At 37.6% G+C, this 25,344-nt stretch overlaps 2 long non-coding RNA genes across 11 annotated transcripts in view; both read right to left on the bottom strand.

The window, feature by feature from the left end:
- Nucleotides 1-25,344, bottom strand: part of LOC119698814 — a 159,323-nt gene that overhangs the window by 31,836 nt on the left and 102,143 nt on the right. The window lies entirely within an intron of this gene.
- LOC119698832 lies at nt 1,348-15,259 on the bottom strand. Its single transcript, XR_005256282.1, has 4 exons — nt 14,902-15,259; nt 8,346-8,818; nt 7,668-7,741; nt 1,348-2,106 (listed from the first exon to the last, which is right to left on the bottom strand). It is a non-coding gene; the product is annotated as an uncharacterized LOC119698832 (long non-coding RNA).

Genomic DNA, 25,344 nt, shown 5'->3' with positions numbered 1-25,344 from the left:
AGAGTCTATTAGAACTGTTTTCTCTTTTACATTTGGTGGACTTGCTTTATTATATGAAGTCATACCTAAACCACAGGGCTTTTCCACAGGGATTAGGTGTTGAACAGAACATCCCATAAACTATGCTGTGCCTCTTTTTAGAAATTTGAAGAGAGCTCTGTGAAACATCTATAAGGGAACCTTGTATCATGGGGAACTGGAGTTGTATGAGATTTCAGGCAACTCTGAGATTTATGAATATCTCTGAGAAGTCTGGACATCAACATGCAAGGTTCAGGCAGACTTTCAGCAAAGTGTAAGAAGGTTCTCCATTGCCCAGGTGATTTGTGTGAAACTCCAGTCCACAGAGGACTCTCTCAAGCAACATGCAAATAAGTTTCTCTCAGCCATCCCCAGCAGAGACAGGCTTTCAAGCATGGAGTTTTCTTGCAGAAGGATAGAAATGGATATCCTGAGGTGGGTCCATGCTGCCTAAATTTTGGTAGTTCATGGAGGGAGACAGTCTCACTTCAAGGGTGATCTGAAGCAGTAGCCATTAACAGGACATTAACAAGACCGCTTAAGGAGACAAGTCTCCTAAATAAGTGTGTAGCTAAATTTGGATAGTGTATATACTGCACACTGTATGTTTCAGACTTTCTTCCCTGTGGAAATAGTGATAAATAAACTCCTGCCTCTTGTTGCTAGTGCAGGTGACAGGAAATTTTAAAATGTAGGTAGGGGTGGCAGATAATGGGAGAGAGCTGTGATTTAATTAACTGGCATGTCTAAAAGAGCTGTGCCTGGAGGCCACTGCCAGGACTGGCAACTTGTGTGCAGAGCACTGTACAAGTACTTAGGAAGAAATAGCCATCAGACCAAAGAATCTGCCATCCAAATAGGCAAGAAAGTTGAGAAGAACAGAGAAAGGTGGACGGGTATACTATTTCTGAGAATTGCTTCAGTTGCCTACTCCCATACTCAGCAAATCCTGAGGAAAAATCTTAAACAACCCTCTCATTCAGCCAGAGCCCTCAGCAGATACTTTCCAGGGCAGTTTTAAAATTTTTTCAACAGTCATCAGGCAGCAAATGCTTTTAATGAGAAGATGTTGAGTACCTCATGTATGTTTCTAAGCTCCCAGACTACACAGTTATCAGTTATTCTGGCAGAAGCTGTAGTTCTGACGTCAGTGCTACCACTGATTACCATTCCACAGGTAGCAAAGAAGCCTAAATTGCCAATAATAGTTGAGAAAGAGTTAGTGAGTGGACAGTAGAAGGCAGGCAGAGAGATTCAGTTAGGAATGATATAAACTATAAGTTGCCAATTTTTATCATTTCACATATTTCTTTTCTTGTAAAAGCTGAATATTATACAAAACAGGCCAAAATAGGATATCCAAAGTGACTTAATCTGTGTTGAAATAGTAGGTGCAAGGAATTAAAAGTACAGTAATCAAAATAAAGTATCTTAGAAGACAAAAAAGAATCAAAAGGCTTTTAGCTTTTGAGAAAGGGAATCCCATTGTATAATTAGATCATGAACTAAGGCCTTTCACCCCTGCAAATTCACACTGTGAGCTGTTTAAGTGCCATCTCTTGATTCTCCTACAGCAGCTTCTAATAGCAAACCCTGTTCTGATTTTCTTTGTGCAAAACCAATCACATCACATCAAATTATACAACTAATTAACGCAAACTCCTTAAAAAATTGCATATTATTTTGGCAAGCCAAATTAACGTCGGTCCCCTGAAACCATGTTTAGTAATTCCCACTGACTGTAGTAACGCCTACTACTGAGAGAAGGGCTAATCAACTGCAGGCTCTCCTGCTGATGAGCTGAACCAAGTAACCAGATGTTTCTGCCTTCTAGGCTAATGGAAATGTCATGCATGTTTTTCTCTCCACCTAGGTGAAGAACTAATTCCACCATGGCCATGGTCTAGGTAGCTCTCTCTCTGTTGCTGCTTCTGAGAGGTTCTGTTAGTTAATCCTGAGCAGACAGGGGCAGCCTTACCAAAGGTGATCTGGTTTAAGCCAGCTAATGCAGCCCATCAAGGCAGCTTGATGCCAAGATGTTCTCACTCAGGATATGGACAGCAAGGAGAAAGCTGATGAGCATGACTGTGGAAAAAAATTTATCTGTTATATTGGGCTGTATGTAAAACCTGGGCAAAGTATGTTTTTTTTGTGTATTGGTAAGAGGTCCCACTGGTATTAAATTACTTAATGAGATGTCTATTGCAATTAAAAGAGTCATAACATTTATATTAACATTTTAAAGCTTGCTTATTTCAGGAGTGTCAGTTTACATGAGTCTAAATAGGCGATAATGAACATGATGAAGTATTCCATATTAAAACTGAGTACTGTGTAACTGTCTAGTAAAATCTTAATATAAAACTATACTGTATAACTTACAGGGCAGAATAAAAGCTTCATATTTAGATGTATCCCATCCTGAGTCTCAAATAATGGACTTAGAATTAAATATGAATACAAAATAAAAAGAAATGCGTTTATATGTAATCTTAAAAAATACATCAACATGATATATCTATTTAAAAAGCTTACAGTATACTTTGATGGATGATACAGTCATTTTCAGAAACAGCAAACCGTAATTTAAAGACAGTGTGTAATTATTTAACAGCAATATTTTCTAAGTTCAGCTGACTTGTGCCTCTCATGCTAGATGCTAGTGCTAGATTGGGTATCAGTAAGGCCTGTTATTCCAGATGCTTACCTGGTGAAGGAAAAGGATATGTGGTGCATTGAAAACACCACTTAAGAGGGAAGAGAATTAGGTTTATTCATGCAGACAGAGTTTGAAAAATGCAGAGAATGTATTAATTTCAGACCCCACCCACAGCAGCTAAGTATATTCTTTATTTTGTTTTTCAATAAATTTCTGGTAGTATATATAGACTGTAAGCACAAGTCAGTCTTTTTATATTTTAAATTTCCTTAACACGCTCATTGCTGTATTAACATCTGTTCTGAAACTCCCACCACCACAGCAAGGAGGCATCAATTAACATCAGTTTGGAAGTGACAGATATTCAGTCAAGGAAGAATAAAACTCTACAGCAATTTTTGCCAGCAAAATCTCATCATGTGTGCAAAGATGCAGTCTACTGGTAGCCTCAGTTTGATATTTGAGGGGATGGATCACTGGAAGAATGAGGTTTGCCTCTCATGAAAGGAGACATGCATGAGCCCTTAATTGTAAATTCAAAGATAAGGCCACTGAACTGAGAGTGACCTGGCTCTGATCCCAGAAAGTTGTGTTTCACTAGATTTAGTTTCTACAGCAGAGAAATCTAGCAGTGTGAGAGGCAGTCTTTCAGGTAGCTAGATGCACTTGACAGTGAAATAAATATTGGAAAACTGAAATTTAGCCAGGATGCTGAGAGCTACTAGAGTGGACCATAGACTACCTGACACCTGGTCATCCTGTATCACTTAATGTGCAAAGTAGTTTTTACTAAAACAGTGGATCTTTCTGGCTGGATTTCAGGACTGTATCCAAGAACAGTGGAGTTAAAAAATCCTGCAACTTGATAATGGAAAATATACAGTGTTATGCAAATATCCATGTCCAAGAAGTGAGAAAAGACCCTTGAACCGTCTTGGCAATTGTACAATTCTTCCAACAGATTCCTTTGCTTTTCAATGCTATGACTTTACAAGCTAGAGTTTCACAGAGTATGGTTGAGAAATCAGTGGAAAATGAAGAGTGAAAAAAAAAGTATGTACTGTTAGTATATTGCATTCCTTGACAAACAATAAATAAATCCTTACAAAGCAAAGAGAGAGAAAAATGAAACTAAAGATTAAGTAGGGCTGGGTTTTTTTTTTTGGTGTTTTTTTTTTTTTTTTTTTTTTTTTTTTTTTTTTTTTTTTTTTTTTTGTGTGTGTGTGTGTGTTTTTTTTTGTCCTGGATTTTATTTCTTTTTTTGTGAAACAAATATTTTGGCTGTAAACTAATTTGAGATTATAAGAGTATGAAAATTTTCAGTAAAAGTGTTTCCTTTTCTAAAAGGAAAATGCTGGTTTTCTAGTGAGGAAAAGATTACTTTTATGAAGTGTTTTCTATTGATCTGATCAACATCTCTATGATGGAATGACAAGAATTGAACAAACATTGCTGAACTTAGATCAACTTCAATGAAGAAATTAGATCAACTGATTTTGGGCCAAGAAAAGCTGTCATGAGGAGTGAGACACCACCATTGGCATGAAATACATTGATAGTACTTATTCCAGTGGGGAAGGCAATTTTTTTCAATTTAAGTAAGATTCAGAGTAAAAATAAAAAGTACATATATGTATATGTACAGGCAAATACAAAGCAGAACAGTGTAAAATTATCAGACAGTTCACAGGATAACACTAACATAACTTCGGTCTTTGCACTTTTTAGTCAGCAAAAGGACGTGGGACCTCATTTATCCTGCTTTGCAGATCTTGATTTTCTGTTAATGTAAGGTTGGAGAAGGAATAACAAAATTTCATCCTAAGCTCATCCATGAGAATCTTTATTCTGGCACTGCTGTGTTCTGAATAAAGCCTTCAATTACCACAATACGTAACATATTGCAGTAGGGTAGAAAAAAACAGAGGGTGATTTGTACTGTTGCAGATCTGGGACTGAAATCAGGCTGAGCTATAGGTGTTTGTTTATCTATTGCTCTCTCCTCTCTGATGACTTTCTATCATTCTGGACTCAGCAGTATCATAAACTTTTCTGTGAGGCTGCCTGCATGCCTGGGCAGTAAAGATAAATAACTATTCACAACAAAAATAATATAGAGGAAGAACAACAGTTGAGAAAAAGAGTTCATGGAGTAAGAGAGGAATGATCTGGGATATCTGATCCTCCCCAAAATGCTCAAAATTTTATCCTCCATGCTGAAGGTCTTCGAGCATAGAAGAATCGTGTGGCATTCAAGATCATGGGAATCAGTTCAGTTGTATCACACTGGAAGCCCATTTGGTCCACTGTCCTGTGAACAGTGATCAAAGCCACAACTCCAAGGGAAGATGCAATGAAGTATGAACAAGACGCTTACAGACATATCCAGCTTTTGGTTCTTCTTTCCTGTTCTAGACAAGAAGTGAATGGCTTGTGCTTTGTAGCTAAGGAGTTTCTGCCTCTTTCTACTTTAAAACTGTTTTAGGATCATTGTGTACCTTCTTTTCACACACAAAAAAAATTCCGTTTAATTTCAATAAAATTGAGATTAAGTTAATCTTATTGCATGAATTTCTCCCCATTTTATCAACATTGTGTGATCAACTCTCCATATACATATTTGCCTACCTCAGTGAATAAAACACTCTTTTTGGCAGTCCAGTAGCCTTTGAAAGACTTAGATGAACAAGTTATAACAATCTGTTTGAAGAAATTCATCCCCTTTGCTCTTTGCAATGCAAAAGCTTCAAAGTTCAGTTCAGATAGACTTTGCACACTCCAGAGGTGCTCATAATTTAAACTAATGGATACATTTCTCATGCAGGCATATGAGCAGCTTTTAAGGTATATTTCCTGCATTCATATGTTTATTTCTGACAAAGCCTTCAGACCATCTTTCTGTAAAGTTCTTAAATGATAGCAGGAACACAAGAAAGTCTAAGTACTAAATACACCTGAATTTAAAAGTTTTTCTCCATTTCAAGTGCATGGATTACATTGACTGGAATATGGTGTTTTCCTTACTGTGAGGAGACCAAATAGTGTCCTGACTTGTGCACCACTGGAATGTTGAATTTTGTTTTACAGATTGGGATAAGGATTTGCAGATATTTTTAAAAGGAAAAAATTGTAATCTGACAATGACCACTGATGGATTTTACGTCTGGGTCTTGAAAAAGACCTATATTCACTCTTTTGAGTTTGGCAGAGCTTTCAAGTATGAACAAGGGCATAAATGAAAAGCCATGGAAGAAGTCAGATTTTCTATGAGGCTGTGTACCATAAAAGTAATAACAAGGGGAAATGGAAAACCACTAAAATAAAGACTGTGATTCAGTTTATGTCCACACATGGTAAGGTATTATCAAACAGTTATTTCTCCTAGTTGATCATTAAGTGCCCTCCTACACTCTTAAAAACTAATGTGAGGAACATTTTTGGACAGAAAAGTACACACAATGGATATGTGAGTAAGAAGCATGTGAACCAACAAAATAACAGCTTTCTCTTCGGTAGAGCTCTATATTCTTTTACAGCTAGGTTGTTTCATTAACAATTCCAGAGCATTAGAATGTATTGTGTTATTCTGTAAAGCTTGTTGTACAGAAACAATTCAATAAATGAAAAGTCTGAATTCTAAGTATTATTATTATTTTTGTTCAGATTTGCTTTGTGGTGCAAAATTCTTTTGATTGCTTCAGACCTACAACAATCCCCTGTTGTTTATCATAAATAACAAGTTGTTTTATTTCTCTGGGCTTGCAAGTTTCATTTTATTCTGTTGCTATAATTTCTATTCATTTTTAACATGAACACATTTTCCTGCAGAAGTAGTCTTGTATCTAACTATACCTTGTGATTTTTTTGGCTGTGAAAAGCATTCTAGTTGATGAGAAAAGGGTGAAAATCGTTCCACCCCCTCACCAGAGTGAACTGAACTTTCTACGGATGTATTTTTGCCCCTTTTTGAAAGGGAATAGGTAATGCTTTCACTTCTGACTGCCCACTTGCTAGGCATTTTTTATACTGAATTCAGAAACAATTTAGTGGTGATGCCATTAATTTTATTTCCAACAGAATTCTTATTGTGTCATTTTGATCCTGCACTGTCACAAAAGAATATAGACTTTGTATCAAAAGCACTATTTAAAACACCAAAGTTGGTGCTGATTTTACCAGCACACCAGTTTTACAAAATCTTTGAAAACTTTGCAGTCTTTCTTTTGAATTGAATTTCTCTGTGATCAATGAGGAGAGGGAATTATGGCCTCCATGATAAATTATAATATTTTTATCTATCTTTCTTCCCTACTGAAAACTTTGCATATTTTCCATCCTGAAGGTTTTTAACCGTGATCTTTTAGTCCCTTCTTTTTCACAATCAGAGCCCTGTAGAGCCCATAGTCAAGGATTCACTGGTTGTATGAAATTAGGCAGACTGGCTCACATTGGTCATCTGTCCCCTCCGCCATTCTATACTAACACAAGAGAGCACATGTGATTTACTTCAATGAACTGTGACTTCTACAGTTTCCCAGTGTCCCCTGCTGCAATCCTTAACAAAGATGTGATCAATCATTTTGGTCTTCATTCAACTGGGAAAAATGTGCTAAGAAGAGTACCTCTTAAGATGACCAGAGTTTGCCTTTCTGTCTAACAGACTGATAAATCTGTATAACCAATTTATATATTTTTTTAACTGTGCAAGAAAATGAGTTACAGCTAATAGCATGCCACTGATAAGAGTCTATTGACATTTTAACTGCTGAAGATCCATTTTAAACCAGCAGAATCTAAATATGCTGGGGGCAGGGGAGCTGAAGTGTTATATCTGCCATTTCTTGTGGTTGGGAATCCCTCTTCCACAACCACAGGGGCAGCCTACACAGTCAGCAAGGGTGAATCCACAGGCCATATCTTAATTTTGCCAGCTCTGCAATGCATGTCTAAGAGTGCATCCTCTCAATTTCCAACACTTACAACTCACCTTAACTTTTATCTGGAGAACTGCATTTTTTTTCCTTTCAGGCACTGACAGCTGCTGCTGTTTCCTACTTGTATCTGTTGAAAATACAACCACAATAACCATTTTCCAAGCTCATGGAATCACTGCCTTAAGTCCTTCTAGTGTTTCCTTTCCCCATCACGTTACATTTCTCATCTTCTTGACTTAGCTTATAAGTACTTGATGATGTTCTTGTCAGAGTCTCTGGCAGATATCCACCACCTACTAGTTAAAGTTCAGATGGGGTATCAGTAACATCCTCCTCCTGTGGGAGATCACCCTCACCAACAGTTCTAAAAACCACTTCATTATCTTTTTCAAATCTTTAAATCTCTCTATCTGACTGTTTGTGAGCAAAGGAGACATTTGTTCTCCTTATGTAGGTGTCTTTGCCTGAACTAGCTTTCTGTTACCTTCAGTGCAAAACAATACAGCTTTTATGGTGTAACTTATCCGACTGATTTCAGGCATCTACTGTGGATTGAGATGAATCTTACTTTGCAAGTGATTATTCCTTCTTACTGACTACCAGGGGAGTGTATGGTTCCAGTTGAGATGCAGATGATTTTACAGCTATATCAACTAGCCTACCTTATCTAATGATGGGTGGATTTAAACTGTATCTATACTCTCTATATATCTATGAATTGAAGCACTCACATTTAGGTGCTTACAGCATAGGTGTCAACGCATCACATAGAATCTCCATTTCATCAGTGGAGCTCTAGGTGGTACAGGTGATAGAGCCTGGAGGAAAATTCAGCTGAGCTAGATCCAAATCCTTCCTGAAGAACGTGGTATATTTAGGTTCAGAAAACTCTCTCCATCTCTCTGGTAGGCAACTATGATTTGTTTCATATTGCAGCTGGTGAACCTACGATTATTACCTCAGTTTACTCTAACATTGGATCATCAGAGGCAGTTAATGGAGCTACTTCTGCTAAATATTCATTTATTTTTTTTTCCCTTGAGCTATTTGCAGTATAAAAATATTAAAAATATGAGCTTTAATGTATACAAGAGTACTTTTGGAGACTGCAGCACTATTTGGGAACACCGCAAACAATGACATGTCTTCTTGTGAGCAGCATCCCAGAGAGATGTTATCAATTTGAGTTTGAAACTTTCTTGTTCTGTAAGAAAGAAAAAATGTTCATTAAACTGAATGGTGCACCACTTTCACTCTTGTGTGAAGTTAAAGCAACAAACTTTCCCCTAAGAAAAGCATATTAAATCCTAATACCAGTTAATCCAACTTCCCCTGTTGCACACAAAAGAAATGTTATTGCCACCCATGCTTCTGCACACTATTTTATAAAGGACCTCCTCTCTTAAAACAAGAGACATTCTTATCCTCCTTTTCTTGATTCTCCTGCTTACATCTGGCATGACCTCCCATAATTTCCAGGATGTAAATCCAGCTGTCTAATGGCATCAGAAAAAAAACTGTTTAGAGAGAAATACATCAAGCATTTTTTCCTTTAGACAAATCATATCTTGAAATGAACTCTTGAAGAAGTTATACTCTTTTTCTTTTATCATATGCAATAAATTCATAGCTTCATATTCATCTGTTTTTTCCAAACAAGCATAATGAGCTTGAGAACTACAGTCCGTGTTCCTTTCCTAAACTTTTTCAGCTTCTTTAAGTAGACCATAATTTTTTCCTGTCCTGTTAGATTTCAGAGGCCACCATTCACAATCTCTTGAAAAAAGGTTGGGTATTTTTGTCCCTGGACTTCTCTGTTTCAGTTTTTGTAGGAGAAGCTTTCATGTCAGAAAATTCATCCTGTTTAAAGCAGAAAGAAGCCACTTGGCAATGTAATCTCTTCATCTTCTTTGGTGCATGTGGGAAGGCAGTGAATGTGGATCAGTGTACCTGTGTCCTTAGCAGACAGCCTCTGCTTTATCTGCATTAGTGCAATTGTTCTGGAGAAGCAAAAAGGAAGGAGCTTGAAAAGTTATCACAATACTTTGACAATAGGTCTTTTGTAAGCCAAAAAGTAGCGTGTACACACCAGAGGATAGTAGGGATACTGTGTGCTTTGCTACAGCTGGTGAGACTTATTCTGCCTGAAGAATTTTGCTGGTTTTAGCAGCCATCCAGAATCATATAATTCCTCAGAAATGTGATTTTAAGAAAAGACAAGTAGAAAAATAGGGTAGTAGGTTACAAACAAAGTTTGAGTCTAGCTGATATCATATATCCTTGCCCTTTTACCACAGATTGCTCACGAGGACTGAATAATATTTCAGGTACATAGTGTAGACATCACAAAAAACTTCTGGTGTATAGACACATGCACATACTACCCCCTCACCCCCACTCCACAGAGATGTACAAACCACAGTTGTTCATATATTCTAACAATCATAAGTGGAAATCTGCATAACAGAAAAACATGTTCATATTAATGGATAGTTATGGCTAGCTCTACTTGGATATTTTCAGTGTGGTCTGAACTATGGTATATCAGACGTGATCTGCTTTATTTCAGGTCTTTTCTAGCTCCAATGAAATCAATGGCAAAATTCCTACTAAATTAGGTGATGCATGTTCATCGGAAGAGGAAGTTGCATAACCATAACCATATATATATATATATATATATATATACACATATATATATATATATACACATACACATTTTACATTGCAAAATGTCACTTAAATATTCCATACTTATCACCTGAAGCAATTTTCTTCACAAATCTGAAGAAATTCCTCCTCATAAGTTAAAAATAAAATTGGTGTAATTATACTTTTCTGAAGACAAAATAAGAAGTTGAAAAACATCCCCTTCACAGTGGTGTACATGTGTGAATGTCCGTATTTGCCTGTGTGTGTATATGTTTGCTCATATTTTTAAAATAAATTTACTTTTATGCCTGTATCTCAGCAGGCTGTCCAGCATGGAAGGAAAACATTGTCATAGGCACATAAAACACATGTCCAACTGGCCAGTGTTTTGTCATCTGTTACAGATTTAAGATCTTTAGCTTCGCACATTTCAAATTTTTCGAAACCTGAAAACCAAGGAACAAGAAGCGTGCACAGGAGAAAATCTCCTTTCATCACACTGGGATTATTTTTCTATCCCAGGTGCTCAAGCCTGGGCTGTCTCTTAGTCTAATTGATAACTGTCAGGCTCCTCCCCTTAACCCGCTGACTTTTGTGCGTTTCCTTCCCGGGTGACTACTGCTTCACTGTTCTACCTCATTCACTTATGGTTGACCTGGAGCTCCTGGGTTAAGCTTCCCCACTGGTATTCAACCTTGGACCTTATTATTGTTCTACTCATCTGACCTCTGATACACTAAATTCTAACAAGGTGATCTGAAAAAAATCACTCATTTTTTTCTGTGTGGTTTCATGGCTCGTCTTTTTACTGCTCTTGGCTGATGTTCTTTTCTCCACTTCAGACCACCAAGTGCTCTGCTTTAGTTTGTCAATTTATAGTGCTGTCATGGTTTCAAATGCTGTGACTATTGTGTAGAATATACTCTCCTGACCTCTGAAGCAACTTTCTGTATTTCAATTGTTAACTCATTAAGGTTTGGAAGAACAGTTGAAAAGGGAATGGTCTTTTTCCCACAATTGCTTCCAATGAGATGCTTGAAGAGTCATCACAGTCCAGGATTAAGAGAAATCAAGAGGATGCTGCTAGAAATTAGCTCCAGTTATTTTGCATTCTTGCCTAAAGAAAACAAACTAAACCCCTCAGTGCCCCAGAATACTGGTATTGTCATCATTAGTTCACCACCAAGATGCAAGGGCAACCATATGAACAAAGCTAATAATGAAAAGGTGACTCAGATGAATCTGGTTTGGATAATTCACGTACTTTGCTAAAGTATTCCAAAATACAGACAAAATATGCTCTTTAAACATAACTTTTCTATTTTACTACTTTCACTGTCCTCACACAATCCTTTGTTTGTGCTGGCCCTTTGTCTGGGTTCTGAGCCTTGAACTGTCTTCACCCAATCAAGTTTTTCTAATAAATAGTGTTAACTTTTGCCCTTTGAAAATATCTTTTGAAGAAGAATAGAGAAGTGAATGGACAATACCAGCAAAATTTGTTCTGAAGTCAGCTCCCTAAGAAAAGTGCAGTCTTAACCATATTTATTACAACCTCCCTCGTCCAACAAACTCCTTCCCTTCTTTCTTGTCATTTAAGTGGGGAAATCACCTTACTCAGTGAACAAATAAAGAAGTTCTTCTGTCATTTATGGAGAGTTTTATAGCGTTAATAATTTTCATACTCTGAATTTTCAGATTGATGCACATTTTTTTTGATGTTTCTCTGAACAACCAATTTCTAAACAGCAAAAATAGCATATGGTTTTGTCATTTAAAATAATTTAGCGTAGTTGAGTATTTAGCAGTTCTCAACATGTAATGTCTAGTTATATGTGCACAATCTAAAAGAAAGAAAAAAAATTATCTTTTCTCCAGCATCACAGGTATTTCCTGATCAACCATAGATTTTGATTTCAACAGAAGAAAAAGAATAACTTTTTGGACCTCATGGGAACTATGCTTTTAATAGCATCCTTAATTTTGAGAGACTACTTGGTACAACGTTCTCCTTGGTAGCACTAATCATGGCTGCACAGTTTTCTGATAACATGAAATACTTGAATGTATCCTTCATTTTTTTTTTGTATCAGAGAATCATAATAACAAGAGCTGGCATTTTTGAAGGTCTCATCATCAAGTGTTTCAGAGTACTTTGCAAACACTAATTTAAACGTCACAATTTGCCAGAAGACAAGGCTGGATTGGGTGTATCTCTACTGATTTCACTTAGCATGATACCGAAAGGACACATTTTCTCTAGATACTGTAATAACTTTTTGCAGGTGGGTAAATTGAAGTATTGGCTCAAAAATGTCCTATCCAAAATATACAGAGTGGGTCAGTAAGACAATGAAATTTGTATTTCATATCTGGTTTTCAGCCCTCTGAATCAGTTGCTAATTCTTTCACCATGCTTGATGATTTAACATTTAACAGTTTTGTTCCATTTAAGTCCACCTGTTTCAAAAGACACTCATGTAAACTGTCTCTAAACAATATTAGCATAATTTTTAAATAATTAAAGCAACAGAAATTAGAGACTATTTCATCAGAATTTAAATGGTAGAATAAAATAGAAGGAATCTAATCATTATAGACTATTAGACATGATTAGACTATTTACTTTAATAAAACAGTAAAGCCAATAGTATAAATCAATTCTTAAATCAATTTCAATTCTTAAATCAAGTTTAAATCAATTTCCCTTGGATGATATCACAGCTGCCAGATCTTCCAAAGATCATTTCTTTTCTGTAAAGGTAAGAAACCTTCAAACCTTACCATTCCGTTTAGAAATATATATTTACATGGATGCTAAAAGGATATCAAAAAGCAATTTGTGTTAGTGTTTGTACAAGAAGCAATTGCAAAAAAAAAAAAGGCAAAAAGAAAAAAAAGCTGGGTGATTGTGTTGCTATGCTTCTTCTGCATCATTGTTTTTAACAGATGGTTTGATATTACAACTGCCTTTACTTCAGCAAGACTTTATAACCCTGCAAGTTTGAGGTTTCTTTGTTTGCTTTTCTTTTTTTTCTTGGTGTTGTTGTGCACCATTCACATTTAAAAGTTTATGCAGGTTACTTTGTTGGTGCTCTGAATCTCAGTTAATTCTGGTCTCTCAGAGTATTGGGATGGTATTTACTATCTGTGCTTGCTCTGGACCAAACGTATTTTGGTTGTAAATAGAAGGTCTTCTTTTATGAGGATGTTCACTTCACAGCTTGAGCAGTGTAATTTTTATACAGGTCTCAGCAATCAATAAAAAAGCCACAGGAGGAATGATTTATCTTGTTGGTTACAGAGACTGTCACCGAGAGAAATTGTAAAAGATCAATTTACACAACCTGGTGTGAGAACGTTATTGATATAACACGGCTGATCAGTTTCTGGTAGTCTATGGGTAGGCGGAGAGAGAGCCCTGCCCTCGGATAGGGCCACTCACCAAGATCTTAATAGACTCGCTGGTCCATAAAATGGACATGAAGCCAATGAAGGGCGAGATTCTGCGTGCGCATGGAACACTGAGTGGCCTGCAGGAAAATGGATTGGCTCAGCTCCGATTAGTTAGTTAAGCAGTGTCATGCATCCTCTTTTTTTTTCTTGTTGCTTTTTTCTTCTTCTTCCCCCTGCTCCCCCTCCTACTGTGAGAACTGTTCACTTGGAGGCTCACTGCCTTAATTACAAAGGGCCCTTTTAACTACAGGTCACAGGAGTTGGCTCACTTGACAGGAAATAAGGAAACAAGCTACCTTCCTGGGGAAAAAAAAAAAGAAAATCAAACTTCCACTCCTCAAATTAGTTAAATGAAGCTTATCAGCACTTGTTAGTTGATCCTTTGACAGTCTGTTAATTGCAACTGGTACATTAAGTTATGTTATAACCAGCAGGACATATGATTAAAAAATAAATACATCTACGGATATGTCACACAGCATTGTTGGTGGAGAAAACAAAGTAAGAACAATGCTGATATTTGCTGTAAATATCACAGCACAAAAGACTATTTTCTTATTCTGTAGAATTAAATTGCATGCTAACTGAAGGGGTTTGTTCGGATCAGAAAAGGACTGCTCTATACAATGAGATTAGAAATGTTCTCATTGCATCTTAATAAAAGCCAGCATTGGCTACTCCATCAATATAAGCGGTCTGTACCTACAGATGTTATACATGCAGCTTTTAACATAGTTCTCCTGATATATGATCTCCATTATATTCTTTTATTTACAGACAATAATTTCTTACTGTTATTACTGGAGGGAAAGAAAATAATATAAGCAGCATTAAGAAACCCCATGGCAGTTGTTTCTCCTTCATAGGAAGTGACTCTACAGTATAACTGCTAGCAAAAATAAAGGATCCAAAGGCACATCAAGGGGAAAAAAATGTTTTCATGCATTTAACCTGTTAATTATAGTAATCTACACTACAGTGCAAGTATTGTAACCTGGAATGGGAAATGGGTGATTGAAAGAATGAGCTGACTAAGACAAAAATGATTAAATCCACACTTTGAATGGATGATTTTCATATGTAATTTGAACTACACATTCTTAAGTTGTTTCATTTTCACATTTCTGTAGTCATTGGCACGTATCAAAGAAAGACTAGCTGAAATTAATGTTTTCTTACCTTCATCTGCCAGAGTAGTTTAAATACTTCTTGAAGACTGAAAGATGTGTTCTTCTGGACCCATAATATGTGCTTTAAAATGTGTTTTATGCTTATTATGAATTAATATTTTGAAATCATAGGCATCCCAACAATTTTGCTCCTTTTTATCTATTGGAAGGACACACAAAAAGGCGAGGTTACTCTCATACCACTGAATATTCAAAGTTCCTATTAGTTATCGTTGTCTTTTAATTTTATTAGACTCACCAACAGGCCTCACTGTGTTCATGATATGCCCTAAGCACAGACACATGTGTCACATCCCCCTCCCCTGACCCTCTGTGGGGGGAGAGGGGCCCTTCACTCCAGTTTCTTCCTATCTTAAAGTCAGATTCTTTGTTCTGAAAATGGATAGGGTTCAAGTGCTGTCCCTCTTCCTATGCTTCCTATGCTTCCTATGCTTTCTGTACTCAGATCAGAAAAGAAATAAAGCAATTATACCAGAGAGAAGAAATGGAGCTTGTGAGTCCAAGGGAGAGGAGTGGGTGGGGAAGACAGTGGTGATGGCCAGATGTGGATTATAGCTAGAAGCCAGGGGCAGTGGAGAAGGGAATGTGGAGAACTCAGTATGTTCTCCACATGCTGAAATGACTTGATATTATTCTAAATCCGTGTGTGCTAGTAAGCCCTCAAGGCACACAAACTTCTGGAGTGGATGGTAGCCCTGACTGAATTGTGGGTCTTGTTTCTTCTCAACCACAGAAAGAAGCAGCTCCCATTTCTGTGGAAACCTAGTGAGGTGCAAGGATGGCCACAGTCCCTCTTGGCCTGTCTTGCTCATGCTTGATTGTGTTCTAAGCCAAATTTGGTCATAAATAACTGTTTATACCATGACTTCAAGTGGTGGGTGGGCAGAGAAAGACTTTCTTTTCTCTACAGCTCCCAGGCCTCTCACTGCCTCAGGCAGCCTGAAATCATTAGCCAGCCGTATTCCTACCCTGCCCTTCTCATGAAGAAGTTGGGCTCTTCCCAGAAATTAAACAAATGCTGTTCCTCTGTTGTCTCACGGATGTTACCTTAGCAGAGCAAGTCTGGACATGCTGTCACCAAGCTGTCCAAGTAGAATGGTCATCTCCCTTTCTGATGTGAATCCTTTTTAATTTCCCTTCCCTGTTTTCAGGGCTCCTACTAAATGTACATCGTAGTCCCTGACTCAAACTCTGACAACTCCAGAGACTATCCCTCAAACTAGTAGCTCCTTGAATTGCAGAAAAACATATTGAGGAAGTCCTTCACCAAGATTTTCCCTGATTCACTGGAAGGGCAGCTGGTAACAACACCCTGTTGTTAAAGCCTTTCTATTATAGAAAATCCCTGTGACCTTTTATTTTGAGAATCTCTCACATTTCTGTTGTTTGTGGAAGGTGTTTGGTATTCAGCAGAGGAAATCCCTTTGGGCCACCGAAGTCTCTTCTCTTTGTCCCATAAAATTCCATTTAGGATGCAAAGTGACAGAAATTGTCATTACCCTTCTCTTATTTTTTATCTTTTGGGAAAACATTAGTAGACTCCAGGCTGCAGGCCAAGCTCACTCTGACACTGCCAACACCAAGAGACACAGTTTGAACCAGCTGAAGACAAGAAAATGGAAAGGCAGGTGAAGAAGAGGTTGAGTCTGTGGTCTTACATTACAAAAAGTTCCAAACTGAGCAGATTCCATCCCAAACCCTAAAATACTTAGCTTAAGGGGTAACAGTACAGCCTTCTTGACACTGTAGATTCAAGATGTTTTCCTCATCCACACACACACATAAACTCACACACACCTTTCTCAGCTAATGTGCATCTGTACACTTAAAGATCTCAACAATCCTAGCAATAGCATCCTGCACTGCAATGCATCAGGTTCAAGATTCGTGTGTAACTTCCAATGCCAGAAATAAGAAGGAGTGTAAAATAACTCCCAGCAGAGTTATCTTTATTTTTGTTTCCTGCAGTTGCAAGAGCTTCTACTTGAGAGTTAAGAAATGCCTCTGAACCCTAATGTAGCCTCTTTTACATGAATGGGTTCTGGTGCAAATGTGTTATATATGATCATACTACCTTTTCCAATTGATCCTGTTTAAATCAGTATTCAGGGTGGACTGCTCAGAGGGTAGGAGAAGGTTAGCACATACAACCAAAAGGCTGATATTTTAGTCTTACATGTTTGATTTTACAGTCCAAGTAACTATTTTCAACTAGCACTACTAGATTCCAGTAACCTGGAAGCTCATATGTTCTTATGCTCAGAAATAGTGTGTGCTATCCATTAAAGTCAATCTCAGGTCATGTATGTCATTCCTTTGTTAAAAAATTATAGGATTTAAGCATTTTCAATAACTACCTAGAACCCCTGAATGCCACACAATCCATGTCATCAGTGTAGATTGTGAATTAAGTCACTGAAGGTGTTGCACACTCCTGGTATTTTACTTATGCAGAGAGATCTTGCACAAGACTTTGCAGAATAATGTTATTTGTCCTGGAATGAAAACCCAGAATTTGCTTCTTCAGCATTTGACATAGATGTATACTGAACACTGTGCTCAGGTGTGGATTGCATCCAGGGCTCACAGTTATCAGATTCTGAGATGAACCCCCAGCTCCACACACATACAGATATCAAGAGAACCATGCTCAGCTTCAACCAAAGCTTTTCATAGCAGGAGTTGTGTGAAAAATAGATTCCTAATTTAGAGGCATTTGAGACTTTAGTTTTAAAGCAATTCAGAGATCAGCAATGTTTTGCTTTCAGAATTTCTCCTGATATTAGAATTCTGAGATTTTTTTGAATTCTCTCACGGTTTCTGAAATGAAATATGGTCTCAGGAGCTTGGAAACTGATGAGTAAAGTCGACATTGTTCTTGCTAGCTTCCCTTCAGCTATCTCCAGAATAGCAGCAGTTCAAAGACTTATGCACAAATCTTAAAATGTTTTTAACCTAATGGGGAAATCTTTACTAGTGTGATATAAAGGTCATAATATCTATATTTGAAAAAACAGACTAGCTTCTTCAGTTCTTTATTATGGTAGCTTTCTAGTGAGGTTATTGGTACTACAAAAATGAGAGCCAAATTTCTAATGGCTTAATGCATGTAAGAGTTCCAGCTCAGACAGTCTTCTGCAGCATAGGGAGGAACTGAGCATTGTGCTAAGCCTTGTGGGAACATGCCTCCTCCAAATTGCTATTTGCTTTCAGCAGGGAAAGGGCTAAGAACGTGCTATGCTAGTTAACACGTCACTGCGTTAACAGGCAAACCGGGGCTCTGATGATTACCCCACTTCTTACCACCAGCCAAAAAGACATAAAGCTGGACATACTGGCACCAGGGCAGAAGCTCAGAAGCAGTGCTTCTTGGAGGATTGTTCAGCCTCTTTGTGGATCTACTGAGGGCAGAAATCAATTTTATAATTGCAGTGGATACCATGAGATCTGTATCACCATTCTTCTGGAAATGAAATGCAGGTAATGAAACCAGTTGATGTCTTCATTACCAACTTGTGACACTTATTCATAACACACACATGAATAGAAATGTCTCAGGTGGAACTTAGGACAACTGTCAGTAACTGCTGTTCAAATCACCTGGTCTCTTTCTTTCCCCAAACAATTCATTTTCCTATGGCAAATGCAGTTGTCAAAGCAAATTTGCATTCTAATGCACCGTGTGCTGCCGTGTTTGTGTGTTCCTTTGTTTTATGGCATGGCTGGTGAGTTTGAGTGAGCTTTACCCAAGTGAAGGTAAACTTGTTTTATGTATTGAATTTAGGACACAATGCATTATACCTCAAAATTGTTTTCTCCGTTTCATTCAGGAGCCAAAGTTAGTGAGACATAGAAGGCTGCATCTGTGTTACCTCAAAAAGCAGAGTGGTATTATCCAGCTGGGTGTTCTCTAAAGGCTTTCATTTCACCAGTGTCACAAACAGTGATGGCATATGGTCTTGGTGGTGGTGATGTAACTCCTGGCAGTAGTTCTGCTGCTAATGCAGAGAACTTATGGCATTTTCGTTTGCTTGCTCCCAGTTTATGTATATTTTCTTTTGAAGCTAACTTAGGTTCAAAAACCTTTTATTCAGAGAACTTGTTTTGACACCAACATTTATGTCTCTGTGATCACAATGTTCTAACCTAAAAAATGTAGGCTTTTTGGTTGGATTGTTGCATTTTGGCTTGGTTTTTTTCTTGTTTTAAGTTCATTTCTCTTTGGGAAAAGTCTTTTTCTGGTACACTTGGCTGTACATAGCCAGAGTTTACAAGGTGCACTTAAATTGGAATATCAAAGAGAACTGTTGAAATGACGTGCTTGCAAAATGTGTGCAATTATCTGCTATTAACTCATCTGGAATCCTGTGATGAGCAAACTGTGATTTTCAATGTGTCATTACATTGTTGCATCAATGGGCTGTTCAACATCTCAATTTAAAAAATACTCAAGAAATAATCATTACAAGAGGTAATCCTTCCAGTTTGATTCAAATAAATCTTTTCCTGCACTAGGCTGACATGATCATGGATCTCATGAGGTTTCAGTGCTTTGTTTGCACTTACTTTACAATATTTACTGCTGATTTTGTTGTTGCACGTTTTATTTTTGATAAGGCATCTCGGATTCTGTCTTCTAATTATGAAGAGAAGAATGAGGGATAATGCTACCATCCCTGATTTCTTGCCTTTAGCAACAATGACACTGGGGTGTTCTTTACACAGTGTCAAAGTGCTTGTTTTGTTATTATGGTGTTACAATATTTTTATCCTATGGATAATTTTGCCTCCTCTGGTGAATATTCAGCAGCAGTTACCCTCTTCTAGTGCTGAGAAGTCAGATCTCTTTTGTGTTTTATTTGCAATTAATTTGTGTGGAAAATGGTCAGCTGTGTGCTGGACTTATTATTTTACTGTGGCTTTTTTCTGCTCAATAGACAGGTACTCTGGAAAATTTGTCTTGGAGAAGACACTGTCAAGTATTTAAAATATGGAAATATACTTAAAATTTTCTATTCTTAACAATATCACTTTATTTCCACTGCTTTTTCCTTTAGAAAAGATTTCTGTGAAAGGGTTCACCAAATTTCACTATGGTCAGACACTACGTATTTGAACTTGATTGGCTTTTTTTCATTATGTATTCTGGAAGAACTGCTTGTTGACAGAAATAATTGCAGTATTCTTTTTTTTCCCCCCTCCCAACAGAGCATATTTCCACTCGCTTGTGACTTGGGACATTTTGCTATTGGGCAATCAGTTTGAAGAAGTTTGTGCTCATGTTTTAAGTTCTACATAAACTTAAAAATATTTCAGTATTCTTGCTTACCTGGTGATTTTTCTTCTAGCTAATCACTTGCAGTAACTGTAATGTAACTGAAACAATCATGCTTTGCATATGCTGGCTCCTTCCCCTGTAACTGGTGTAAACATCCAATTGTTTTGGCCTGAAACAGGCTTTATTTCAGTGTGTCAGATGATGAAAGGCATAAAGAGGCTTCTAGCAGGTGAATATGTGCCGGTGCATATGCGTGGGAAGGTACTGCTAGCAATTGTTAGGGGTGAGGTATTAGCCAGCAGTAGTTTGTGTGCTGCAGTGGGTGGGAAGAGTCAGCTTACTGAAATATGAGACAGCCAGTGGAAGGGGAATCATCCAGCAGTTGTCTGTGAGCTGGAGGTTATGATAAGGTGGGTGGAAGAGAGAGAAGAGGAATGGGCGAGAGAACTAGGAAAAAAAAAAAAGAATGCAGATGAAGAAAAAGAAGGAATTTCTATCTATTTCCAAGGAATAAAGAGCAGAAGCAGAGATACTACACAACCTGCTTGTAGCATGAGCGATAGCCAAAGAAAAGACAGATTAAAGAAGTCATCTATGTTTCTAGGAGATCAAGTGCAACCAGGTAAAAACTGCCGGACAATATGTACTGTTAGCTAGCATTGCCTTTGTGTTAGAGTATGTGTTGAGTTGTGAAACTGTCTGATATCAATGATGTTGAACATCCTACACTGATTTGGTGCAAACAGAAGATTTGACATCAGGTAAAGTGTATCAACAGGAAAAAAAAAAGACCTTAAAAAATAAAAAGAAATTTTTCAATTCAAAATGTCACATCCTTCCAGGACATTCCTGCACAAGAAAAACACCATGAAATACTCCAGGCTGTCACCTTTTTAAATACTGGCAGCTCCTCAACTATTTCCTGTGTGAGCACTGAGTGCACAGTAAACACAAAGACGCCCCTTTCACTCATCCAAGTGGACCAAGTGACCATGAAGATGTGTGCTATGTGTGTTTATTTGAGAAGCTGGAATAGTGTGGCAGTAAAATCACACCCTAGCTTTCTGCATGTCATCTTTCTTGTCCAAGGTGGCAATCCCTCCACAACATAAATTACTAAGAGTTGGCCTCCCTCTGAGGGTGCTAATGGGGTGTAGGTGCAACTCTTTGAATAATAGCTCTAATGTAATGAAATAATGTAGGTGTTTAAATTGCTAAAGTACTCACAGAGGAGCTGCACTAGGCAGAGGTACATGAACACATAATTTGTGATTGCATGAATGAATACCTGGTGGAGACCCTTTTAATAATTTACCACTGCATCCATGCAACAAAGTGTCTTACACTGGGAATAGCAACCAAGCATGAAAAGTCAAAAAGAAAGAACTGGCTTCTCAAGAAAGGCTAGTTGTCTAGAAGAAAAGCTTTGCTTCTATCCATTTGTTGCTGAGGACTCTTCACAGACCATATATAAGCAAAAATTTTAGGGACTTGTCCAGTTATCAAAAACTTCAGCTGCTCTGTAGTTTCAAAAGTGCCAATGCTTCATTCACCATGAAACTCAGGAAGAGTAACTCAGCTTGCCAGAGCCGTCTACCACTCCATGTCCTCACTATGCTCACAAATATATTCCAGGGAATCATGCTTTAGTCTTAATGACAACAGGGAAGAGAGCCTAAATAATTTTAGAGCCTGCAAGAAAACACACAGATTTTATCCTCTAGGGTGCATATTCTTGTTCAGCCCAGGCCATCAGGGAAAGATTGTTTCTGTTGAGTTATGGCCATTCAGTAGTTTATATGAAGTGAATTTTATAGTCTCAGACGAATGTATAGAAATGGATGTTCCCCACAAAGTCGGCAAATGTCTCTTCTTGGAGGCAGCTCCTGAAGGGACAAAGAATGGGAGCAACTTCTGCAAATATAGGCAGGGATGTCTGCAAGTCAGAGCTTCAGAGAGCAGCAAAATCTGCCTTGTTGCTGTATTTGCTTTATGCAGAAGTGGCTACTTAAATATTCGCCATTGGGTGTTATTATGTCTTTTTGTTTTCATAAGTATTAAGTACGTTTCTTCTCCTTCAGCCTCGTTTATTTCCTTGTTGTGGAACAGCAGTGCAGTAATGTCAGGTACATTTTGGCAATCCCAGTAGAATCAGTGCCCTCATTCATAAACTGTGATTACTGTCCTGGGGAAATGAAACTGACTTATATTTGTGGACATAAAGATCTGGTAACAGTGGGTAAAGCAAAGTTTAAGAAATGCATTTAAAATAAAAGGGTGATAGAGGGTTTTTACTTTGCTCTTGGCTTTGAAACTAGTAGAATGAAATGGCTCCATTAAAAAACAAAAACTGCATGATGGTATTTCTATCTCAAAATAAATCTTACGCTAATAAGAACCATTGGTAGTGTAGTTAGAGAGGTCAAAACTTTCTAACCTCCATAGTGCAAAAAAATAATAAATTAAAACAACAAGAGAATTTAAAGTTCTTTTTGGAAATAAAAGAGAAGAAGAAGCAGGAGGAGGAGGGGGAGAAACAAAAGAGAAACTCTGTCTTTCAGTTCCAATACTTCTTGATGTTTAAAATCTCTGAAGTTTTCTTATGTGTTATGAAAAGCTACAAATTTATCTTTTGCCATTTTCCCAAGGGAAGCTGACCCAAATCCACCAGCAGCAGTTGAAAAGGTTTTTCCAAGCTTTATCAAATGGCCCCAACAGAGACCAGCTTAAAATTAAAAGCTTCCCCTACCAGAGGGAATATATGTGACTTTAATAACTGAAATGTGTTTTTACTTTCTATTACAGGGGTCAAAAGGTTTCTAAACAAACCAAATTTATCAATTATTTAGAGCTGATTTCTTCTGAAGTGGTATTTCTAAGATATTATTTGGTGGATAAATTCAATGTTCTAAGGCCAGCAGCAGCATTTTATTCATAACAAATTTCTCCTAAACTGAATTTGCTGGGGCAACTTAATTTCCACTATCGTGTTTGCACTGTGGAAATATCAACTGAAGTGTTATAGGGCCTAACTAGTGGTCTTTTCAAAAAGAAATTCCATATAAGCATGCTTATTCAGCACCACCCTGCTTGCCATTTATTGCTTAAGAAATGAACTGGTACATTGTGTCTGCAGTAGAATTTCTTTAGCTGCTGAAATATCCTTAAAAACCACAAGGCACCTTTAAAGTCAGGAAACAATATCTTAAACTACATTCTCACCCTTGCAGCAAAAGAAAATAACTGTCAGAAGTTTTGTTAAAGACATTTTAAAATGAAAGAAAAGTCCTATACACACATGTGAGTAAATGTACATTTTCTTAGCCTTCTCTGAGAAGCGAGCACTTCAGTTAGGTTGTTGCGGAAGGGAATTAACAGTAAATTTAGAAAGAGACCATTCTTAATACCTAATAGGGTCCACTGACTATGTAAATACTCTGTTTGTTATACATTAGCTAAACATACATTGGGTGTCTGCCCAAAGTCTGCCATTTGGTGCAGGGAGAAGATGTTATGGAACAGTTCATAAATTCATGTGGAGCCCTGTTAAATGAAACCAACCATCCAAGAGCTGACATTTTGCCATCTTTAAAATAGCTGCCTCTCTTGCAGTAAAACGTCAGGTTTATTTATGCAGGCAAATATGAAGTAGTAATGCAATCAAGGTGCTATGGAGGGTTTTGTGTTGTTTTTTTTAGAGAAAGAATCTAACTATTAATAAATAAAAATGTCTTGAATAGCTGCTCCTTATTTATACTCAAAAAATTTTCTTCCTGAAAAGTCACATTAAGAAGGAGTAAAAGCATCATTTTGTGATCACTGAAAATGGTCCCTTTTTCTTAGCAGTACATGCTTTCAGAAATATGGATTATTGCTACAAATAAAGAACAAACAGGTGAAAGCTCTTCCTCTCTCTTCTGCTTCCCTTTGCCTTTGGGGCAAAAGAATTCTATCCAAGCATAAGAGATTGGCAAAAAATTATCAAAGTGAGCCAAATTTGATCGAGGCCTGTCTAATAAGATGTCAAGGAGCTTTTTACCTCCAGGGGACTGACTCTGCTTCTGTTTAATGTCTGGCTCAGATTATTACTCAGATTTGGACAGGGCTCGAGGATGTTGTCAGATGAGGACTCGAGGTTTGGTCTGGGGACTCTGTGTCCTGAAAAGGCCAAATTTTTGAATGGAACTTGAATGGAATGCCTCACTGAGATTGAACGTGTTTCTGAGTACATGAAATGGATAACATGACATTTGGGTCATGGTCAGCCAGGAACTGGAATGATATTGTTCTGCACCCAAAGTATTTGTGTGTCTGTGTGACCTTCCCCTGACAAAGTTTAGAAGGGTGTTGAATTCACAGTTCAATTTTGGCCCATTGCTGACAGTGATTGAAAGCTACACCATGGTGGATATTTAGAAGCTTGCATGAAATGAGTGGATGAGCACCAAAATCACCACACTGCTGTCCTTAATGACTGTTAGATTTGCTTTCAATTCTTTATGTGCACTGGCTTTGCTTTGCTGTGGTCTTTGTCACCAGAGAAAGAAAAGAATGAAACAGCAGGTATGGCTATGAAAATGTAAATGTGATAATGAAGAAAGCCTGGCAGATTAGCATAAAAACCTAATGTTGCTGAAAGGAGTCTTTCAAGGCGTTGGATGGTGGTACAACTTCAGATCACTCCCTGGATATTTCAGACTTCCTTCTGGACCATAGGACAAGGAGAGTAATTTCAATTTGCTCCTTCGGGGTATTGAGGTCCTCAAGCAACCTCAATGTCAGGATAAAAAGACCATTAAATTTTGCATTGAAAGGTGTTCTATGAAGTATTTGGAGGCTTTTTTGAAAGGGGAAAGATCTGCAGTCATTTCCTTACACTGTTTCTAATGTCCTAGCAACTACTATAATCTTGCGACCTCTGGTAAGGCCAGAGATGTGAAAAGCCAGAGTGGTCGCATTGGTTGAGAAATTATTTGCAACGCAATAGTAGAAAAATTAACTTGTTCTGTTCTTTCCAGCTTTGCTCATGCCCTGTGGAACAAACAGACTGAGAGTTCTGCTCAGCACATGGGGCTGCTCTACATGTGTGCAAGGGACATCATCTCAGCTTGTATATATTTATGTGTCATGATCTACCGCTTTACCTTTTGTTTT

The sequence above is a fragment of the Motacilla alba genome, chromosome 1, assembly GCF_015832195.1.
Source record: "Motacilla alba alba isolate MOTALB_02 chromosome 1, Motacilla_alba_V1.0_pri, whole genome shotgun sequence".
Classification (NCBI taxonomy): Eukaryota; Metazoa; Chordata; class Aves; order Passeriformes; family Motacillidae; genus Motacilla; species Motacilla alba.
This window is presented reverse-complemented; position numbering and strand designations above follow the sequence as displayed.